This window comes from Anser anser (assembly GCF_964211835.1).
Source record: "Anser anser genome assembly, chromosome: 1".
Classification (NCBI taxonomy): Eukaryota; Metazoa; Chordata; class Aves; order Anseriformes; family Anatidae; genus Anser; species Anser anser.
This window is the reverse complement of record NC_139720.1, coordinates 91944856-91954337: the sequence shown is the minus strand read 5'-3', so window position 1 is coordinate 91954337 and position 9482 is coordinate 91944856. Positions and strand designations below refer to the sequence as shown.

The 9482-nt window shown below is 38.1% G+C and overlaps 1 long non-coding RNA gene across 1 annotated transcript; it reads left to right on the top strand.

The window, feature by feature from the left end:
- The first annotated feature begins 12 nt into the window (after positions 1 to 12).
- Positions 13 to 4167, top strand: LOC310885860. Its single transcript, XR_014574998.1, has 3 exons — positions 13 to 436; positions 546 to 680; positions 1658 to 4167. It is a non-coding gene; the product is annotated as an uncharacterized lncRNA (long non-coding RNA).
- The last annotated feature ends 5315 nt before the right edge of the window (positions 4168 to 9482 follow it).

Here is a 9482-nt window from a genome sequence, read left to right as displayed (position 1 = left end):
GGGAGTGTAGTATTTAAAGAGATGCAAAGGTAATGGCAGGTGTGCTTCACAGGAGGCATTGCTTACTTGATTTTTTCTCAGCTGCTTTCAGATATAAAGCAGAGTACATTTACTTAGGCAAGTGGCCAGGATTCAGTTGGCTTTTGCTCAGAGTAGCAACTAAATAGGCTTGACCTGCTGTACTCAGGAGTCTCTTCCTGTCATACTTTACTACTCACACATGACACAAGTCAGTGCTATCAGGAGGCAGCTTTAGTCTCATACTACAGATATGTGCCAAGAGCTCTTAGAGAAGTGAAACCAAACTCCAGGTGCTCAGTCAGGGGAGTTCCAGCTTCAGGTTGTGGTTGAGAAGGCTTAACTCACTAATTCACTGGGTCTGTTAATATGCACATGGATTACCACGAGAGAGAAAGAGCGGCCTTCACTTATATTGGTTGGTTTGCATCTTAGCTTTAAATTTATCCTCCTGAGGCTTTTCTGAATTCTGGCTTTTTCATCCTTTCTTTCCCATTCTCTACCCTGTTTTAAATCTCTTTTCACAGGTGAATTTTGCTGGATTTTAATCTCCCACTTTCCCAGCTATAATTTTGATCTACATACAGGGAAATGCAATGGTCAAGATGAGCAGCTAGTGAAATGCACGAGCTGCTAGAATAAGCTGAATTACACAAACTGAGGTAAGAAACCTGCCTTTTCCCTGCTTAGTCTGGCAGCTCCCACATCAAACAGCTTAATTTTCTATCTGTAGTAAGATGCTAAGCATCATTCTAAAGTAGATATTCCCATCCATCCTCCTCCCCCTTTCTTTGGGAACAGTCAGCTTGAAAGAGTCATTACATCCTGCATCCATCTCCCTCAGCCTCTCCATTATGTCATTTTATTAGCATCTGTGATGTGACTGAAACATTCATGGTTTCATTCATAACCTGTACAAAACCCAACTACAGACGTTGCTGATAAATGAAGCTCCAACTTCTACTTGAAACATTATTACATAATACATCAGTTTTATGTCAAAGGTACTGATGTTTTTATGGCCTCTCCATTCAGAGTAATGGGTCTGTACTCACAGGGGCTTCATAATTTGAAATGCAAGCATCTCTTAGATTGACAAAGTCATTTATAAAACCTGCATCATGAGTCAAGGCTAGTTATGTAAATTGGAAGTTTTTCTTGAAGTGAGAATTGTTGTCGCTTTCCTTTGACAATTTGTGGTCTGTATGTTCTCTGGAGAAACTCCTAATCGCTAACAGTATCATCAAAACAGAATTATGCTAATGATGGCATTTTTGATTTGTAATCCTGCCAATTAAATTTGAGCAATGGCTTTTTGCATATGGACAGATGTAGCTTAATTTCCTGAGCATTTCCTTTCTCGTGTCTTAACCAATATAAGATCCCACAAATTTTGAGGCACAGCACCTGCAACAGCAGTTCTGGGTTGTGCTTTAATGCATATTCCTTACTTGGCCCAAAATATTCTGAGAAAAAAGGATGAAATGATGTGAAGCGTCTTCAATGAGTATTTTTAAACCCCTCTAGTGCACCTGAACAACACTTTCTTAAGAAAATAAGTTAAATATTACTAAGGAATAGGTACTTTTTTGATCTAAAATGTGTTTTTAAATGTCTCTTATATAAATCTCCCTGGCAGGTGAAAAAATAAGGAACGTTTTTTGAATTCATGAAGGTGACTGGTTGCAAGCAATGCAGGATTTGATGAATTAACTCAGACTCTGTATAAGTCCAGTTCCCGCTTCAGGTTCCTTCTTTTCTTCTGAATTTGTTACTATTCTTGTCCTGTTGCTTGGCTAAAGTCCTAATAATCTGAACAAAGAGGCACCCTGGCAATGTTTATACAAGACTTTATGCTGCTTTTTCTATTTCTGTCCTTGTTACCTAAATAATATAGAAGTACACTACAAAATTAAAGTTGTGTCTTAAAAATTCAGTGTGAAAAAAGTGTTTTGCAATGCCGTTCTGATCCTGAAAATGGGGAAAAACAGTTCAGTTTATCAATATAAAACACTTGACCCTAAACCACGGGGCAGTACATTGCCTCCAGTTTGTCTATGATTCAGCTTTATCTTGGTCACCCTGTTATTCCAGTGTGCTACCAAAACACGAAATAGACTTTTAAGACATTTCTAGAAAAATGGTTGGAAACCTCAGAGTCCATCTCAAATCTTAAAATATCTGAACAGGAATGTTTCTGGTAATGGTTAAAATAGGGAATAGATTCTCTTTTGACATGAAACTACTTGGAATGGCTCCAATTCAGCTTTTCCTTCCTATCACCAAAGCACGGAGGGTCTTAGTAACACCACGTACAAAACTCAGCGTGCTCCCCTCTGAGTCTGATGTAATTTCTGGTCTATAAATGAGAGAAGGAACTTTCCATTATTTAAGCTTTTACCCTATTAAATAGTATGTTTTGATCTTCTTTTACATGCATAGTGAAGAAAGGTGAGCTTTCAAAATGCTTAGAGCTTTTTCATTATCAGAAGATATTATCTAAGGAAAGTGGCTATAAGATTCAAGTAACTTCAAATGGTCATTTAGAGATTTAAGCACATTTAGTGTTTTAATATTATTGGACTGTTGTAGAACTTGTTCAGTAGCCATGAGAGACTAGAAGACACGTTTCTAAACCAGTGAGAAGGTTATTAGGAGAAATCTAGTAGGCTGATAGAGATAAACTACTTACAACCTTCATTTGAGTGTTTTATCTTGAGCTGATCATTGCTTGCTAATGACACTACACTATTCCACAGCATTTGTATTTTAAGTACTGGAAAGGCAAAGGAAAAGAGACCCACATCACCTTAAATGAAAAGGTTTTGATGTTAGTATTTTTAAACTTTAAGAAAGGTTTCAAAGGGAAAAAACAAACAAACAAAAACCCTTTAACAAGGTTTAAAAGGAGGGGAAAGGGGAAGGTACCAATTATAGTCTAGGTAGCTGTGCTGCTGAAGAAGACAATGATAACTAAAGATACTTCAGATTAATGTTTTCCCAAAAGACGACCTGAAAATAGCTTAATAGATACGATCTCCACAATCCCCAAACCTTTACATACTAGAGGAACACAACACACAGGACCTATCTCTTTTCAGTTTATTTTGAGCTCTACCTACCCCTGTGTCTGACACTTTGCAACCACAGATAAATAAACCTTCCTCCTCCAAGATGTTGTCTACCTTCAGACAAAGGAGACTACTGGGCAGGAAAAGCAATCAAGTGTAACAAAGAGAAGATCTTACTTAAATATAACAGTAGTTGTACATGTAAACAACTGAGTTACTTTGGGAACCTCACAGTGAGAATCACAGTGCAAAGTATGTGTGTATATATATATACGTATGTATACACACACATATATGCATATAAGGAAATGTATACCAGTCCAAAACACTAAATGAAAAATAGTCACATGGGTATACTGTGTAATATTTAGACTATTCAAGATTCTTGTCCTTTATTCTTATTTCCATGCTTTTGCAGTAATGTTTGGCAAACACTCTAATACTTAGATACAGCATCTATTTTTTAAAACAGCAATCCTATTTCTGGTGTCCCAGAAAATTCAACATCCTTGCCTAAACTTTGTATGTAATAACTTAGTTACAATAAAATCTTATTCCAATTCTTTTAAGGTGTATCTTTGCCACTGAAAGTACAAAATTACACCCTAAATAACTTAATGTTTCCTTAAAGTTCTTTCCAGCTTCAAATAAATTCTCCATCTGGTAGATCACATTCACAGCCATCAAGAGATATCTTGATATATGTGGACATGAATTTTGCAGGGCTGAGTAACATGAAGGAAAGATGAATGACCTTGAACTACAAAAATCATAATGTTCTCCTACTTTTCCTGTTCCTTACCAGGAAAGTTACAGATGTACTGCACTTTGTATTGAAAAACAAAACAAAACAACCCCCCTAATGATTTAACATTGCATACAAGTAGTATAAGACTATTTTTTTTTTCTTGAGAGTCTTAGAGTTTAATTTTGTATAGCAAGTTGCAAGCCAGACTCATAGTCAACAACACACTTCAGCTTCCTAGAATTAAGGTGGTGTCCAGGTCTTACAGATATAAAGAGAACAGTTATTTAATTGCAGATGTTCACCTCCTTAAAAATATTATGTAGATTTCAGGCTGTTTTTTGTTCTTTGGCTTCAACAAAGAAGTTGTCTTTCCTTTTAATTGTTCTAATGCTAAATAATCTTAACAAGACATCAACATATTTTTTAATATATATTGTTTGTTTGTTTCAATCTAAATAACAAAATTCCAAGCTGAACCCCACAAACAATGCAAATGCAAATATGGTCTGCACGCTGCACTGACCAGCCAGCTGACCCTGCCAGTAATTTTCAGAGCAGCATATATTTTTTTGACCTACCATCCAGGTCAAGTACTAACTGAATTTTTGCCTTCAGTATGCCTCCATTCCTTAACACGTTTGATTAGATTAGATTAGGTTAGATGCCCCATTCTTTTCCATTTGACTTCCAACAATATATAGTACCTCTATGAAATTATTACTGCTGTTAGGAAGATCTAAAAAACAAGAGAAATACTCAGCAGTTAAGGACCAAACTCAGCTCCTCTCAGGACAACCTATTGATATGTAACAGTCGCTGAGCAACACAAATCACTGCTTTTCCTTTCCCCTTCTCTTAATAGAATGTGTTGTTATTTACTTGCATCAGAAATAACTACCAGCTCCTGTAATTCCTATTAGTTTCACATTAGCCAACATTCATAAAAGTAGTCAGGAACTGGTGTACTTACCTGGACTCAGTGGAGCTACTCTGCGTATTCCATACCATGGGCTGTACTCTGAACTATTGTCATCCACACAAGTTTACATTTGGATGTAACAGAGCAATTGTCATTTCTCAGTCACTTGACTGGAATCTTGACAGCCTAGACACGTTGCACACCATCAAGCATGATAACAGCTAATTGATCAAAAAATTGACAGTTCTTGTGGATCTTGTTTAATTTCTGTTCCTAAAATGAAACAGAAGTTGTGTCCCCCTTGGAAGGATTTAAAGTTCACATGTAAAACAGTTTACTGTTGCTAACATGAGCAACCTACTTAAAAGTTAGCTGCAAATGGAAATTTTACTGCATTGTAAAAATTTGTTATTTAGGATAGGAAGACCTTCAGAAAACTCAAGGTGAACCAAAAACGCTAAGCAAATAAGAGAAAAAGTTTTTGTTTGTCAGTCCACGGAAGCTTCCCCAAAAACATTAATAAACTTTTAGTCCAAGGTAACAAAAACTTTGAAATAAACCAGTTTTGCACCAAGCTTTAAAACTTGAGTAAGAGTAGGGATGTTGTTGGTATCTCCTCAACCCTTAGTTTATGTACCCACCAGCCAACTCCCTAAATTTATGGAGCTCCTTGACAATGAGTCTGAACTTGCTTTACTCATATCTCTCTCAGTTTTCTTCCTGACCCTCAGAAGAGGGCGGACTGCTCAGTTTCTTCGCTGGCCTAAATTACTCTTAGGAATTACGATGAGAAAGACTAAAGTGCAAGACAGTGGCTAAAGAGGTCTTAATGTGGGGCCTGTCCACACAGGAACCGTGCTGTCAACACTATCAGAAGGAAATTAATTTTCCAAGACACTATATCTCCAGCCACAAACTGCTTTCAGCATCAAAAGGACAGCTCAGGTAGTGTTACAAGCAGTCTGCACAACATGGTTAGCTAGCCTTTAATTTGTGCAGGAAACTTGAATATAGCCTTCAGCCTCACTTATGTCTAATAGGGATGAAATAGGGGAGAGGTGTACAGGATCAAATTAAGATTTGAAGAGGGTATGGTGAATCATACGAGCTAGAATTACGATGGTTTAAATAGGTTTATCAGCTGGTCAGGCAACCAGGATCAAGAGACTAGATTATTCACTGTGCAGCAGTGCTGAAAGCAAGGGTTGGATATCTTGAAAGGCCGATGACCTTTCCTCATCCTTTTGGCATTTATCTTCTTAACCATCACCTAAATCCTCTAAATTGCCTAGCTGTATTCAACACATTGCACAAACTCCAGCCTCACAGATCTCTGCCGCACTTCTGAGACACTGCTCTTGCCACTGGGAACCCCAGAGCTGATCTTGGGAAGTTGACCACCAGTCCCATTACACAGTGCCCCAATAAAGGTGCTTTCCACCAGAGTGCTCCCAGGCTTGTTAGGAGTATGAACAGGCAGAGACAGGCAGCATTTTAACCATATTTTATGAGGGAGGAGGAGGCAGCTGACACCAGTTCACTCACTGAAGTCTTCAGAAAGTCCATTAATATCTCAGCAGGGGCTAACCAGCTATTTCTATAGCACACTCTAGCTACTTGCGGAAGTGTCCTGGTTCCAGTTAGGACAGAGTTAATTTTTCCTCCTAGTAGCTGGTAGGGTGCTATGCTTTGGATTAGGATGAGAAGAGCGCTGATAACATGCTGATGTTTTAATTGTTGCAGAGCAGTGCTTACACCAGGCCAAGGACTTTTCGGCTTCTCGCTCTGTCCTGCCAGCGAGCAGGCTGGGGGTGCAGCAGGAGCTGGGAGGGGACAGACCCAGGACAGCTGACCCAAACTGGCCAAAGGGGTATTCCATACCATCTGACGTCATGCTAAACAATATATAGGGGTGGCTGGCCGGGGTGGGGGGGCCGGCTGCTGGGGGATAGGCTGGGCATCGGTCAGCGGGTGGTGAGCAATTGCATCGTGCATCACTTGTTTTCCTACACATTATTATTATTAATACTATTATCATTATCACTATTATTATTATTATTGTTATTATTATATTCCTGTCTTAATAAACTGTCTCTATCTCAACTCACCGGCTTCACTTTCCCGTTTCTCTCCCCCATCCCAGAGAGGGAGGGGGGAGGGTGAGCGAACGGCTGTGTGGTGTTTAGCTGCCAGCCGGGTTAAACCACAACAGAAAGTTAAGGAAAGGAGATGGTCCAGCCCCTTGAGAGCTAAGCCTGCTGAAAGCACCATCAGAATATTTATTTTTATTTCTTCCACCTTCATTTTCTATTCAATTCACCACACTTCACTTTTTCCGTATCTCTTCACATCTCATTTCAGTAGCAATATGAATCTGTTTCCCTTTAGCTTTGAGTCCTCCTCCTCTTTTTTTTTTTTTTTTTTAATAGAAATGTCCCCTTGCATCCAGGTAACTTTGGTGCTATTGACTCTCTGGCTATGTATCTTTCATTGCTCTAATTACTTACTGATCATTGCCACACACTTTCCTACTTCCCTTACATTTATGTATCATCTTAATTTCATAGCCTCCTGTCTCTTAAGTCCTTGTTCCTCTTAGCTTATTCATTTTCCCCTGCAGTTCCACTCCAAGTAATAAATACCTGTTTTTATTAACTCAGAAAAATATTTGTTTCCTTTGTGCCCGTCCTTTTGCTAAAACCAGATTAAGCAACTGTTGTAGTAGCAGCCAGAGGGCGCCACTGAAATGAGGGTTTCTGTTGTGCTAAGCACTGTAAAAATATATCAGCCTGACTAGTTGTACTTCCAGCACACATTGTCCTTTGAAGAAGTTCAAGGTTTCAAAAAGCACAGACCACAAAGGGGACAAAAAGTCAACCATTTAAAACGAGTTTCTGCAGAGTACAATTTATCCACAACTGTTGAGGGAAGAAATATTGCAAAATGTTGTTGCAACAAGGGAATCTTCAATAAATATTTGATCAAGCTTTTCCAAAAACAAAACATCAAATCCATTTTTAATGAAAAGTTTAGATTTTATTTGAAGTGACCTTTTGATGAAAAACTCTTACAGTAAATGTTGTTACAGACTCTAATTGTGAGCTTTCTAGGCAGGTTACTCAAACAGAAAAAAGTGCATTATTGCCTTTCGTACCATCATTGTGTAAATACTGAATGAAGAGAAAGAAGTGCCAAGGTCAGTCGGGCAACCCTACACCAGAGCCTGGTGCTGAACAGTATTTATCCTGAGTCTGATAATGATCAGCAGCTAACTTCAGATGCAGACATTTCATCTCTGCTTCTTGTGCCAGGGCCTCTGCCATTTCTATCACCACCTCCTTTATGCCTGTGTATACAGAGTAGGAATACAAATAGAGAGTCAGGTCTTCCACAAACTTCATGTATGGCAGCAACCAGGAATTATTAAAGAAAGTGCTCATTTTATCTGGATTGATTTTTTTGGCCATAGATATGAATGAAAATATCCATAAAAGTTGCCAATAAATAAGCGAGTAACATTCAAACCAAGTCAACACATGAAGTCTCACTATCTTACTTATGCCCATAGCTTGGCAGGACCAGATTTACATACAATAGAATTTTTTTTTTTTTTTCCAGACAAGTCATGTTTTAAGACACCATTTTAAGACTTGTAGACTGATTAGTGTAGAACAGAAGAAAAATACACAGCTACACTTTGGTATTTCTGACTAGCTTTGCTTTGTTTGTGTTATATCTTCTCTTGCAGGTCAAGACCGAACCCCAAAATTCTACCAAAAAAAGTGTCATGAAGCATGAAGCAGACTATTTTGCATTGCTGTGCCTAAAGCATAATCTCTGCTGTGAGACCTGTCTGAGCTTCACACCTAAGGAAGAGAGACAACCTTGAAACAAAAAGCAGAAAAGCCCAAACATACTTTTTTTTTTTTTTAAAAGGAAAACCTACCCATGTTTGTTAGGATAATGAAATGCCAGTGTTTAAATTAAACCATATAATGATTTTCTGCCAGTCACTGTGCAAAGACACAATAGCCACATTATTCATTGAAAAAAAAATAATAATCACAAACTTTTCTACTCCAATGTATAGACAAGTTTCTAATCCTAAAAATATTTTGTTGTAAAATATTGAGCTTTTCTAGCAATGGAATTTCTCACTAATTCTCTACTTGATTTCCTTTACTGGACAAAATAGTTACTATGATCAAATTGTTTAGTATGAAAGAAAGAAGCAACAAAGTCTTCTTTCAATACACTTACTAAGTGGAGAGGAAATTGAAATGAAGTCTTACAATGAAACAAGAAAATAGCCTAGATGGAGCATAGAGAAAAGAACAGAGGTCTTTGTCTGGCAGACCTTGCCACTGTCAGATAACTGAAAAACTTGGATGTTTTACACAGTTCTATCTCTGCACTTCCCCAGTATTGGATAAAAACCAAAGGATGTGATGATAGCCAAAAACAGGTCTAAAGAGAGAATTATATAACCCTAAAGGCTGTTCCATAATAAGCTTTTAATTATCTTTTGGACATCCTTTCATTCACCCTGCAGTAAAAAGAGTCAGTGTTTTCATCAGCTTGATAGATTGCTATTACTAGGCTCAAGGTATGTAGGCCCTAGTCCCTCACTGACATGTGACTGCTCTGCATGCAAGTGAGATGAGCATTCGTTTTCCCTCTGCCCAATCCCAAAGATTTTGTTGTCTTTCTGCAGCTGCCACCCCTC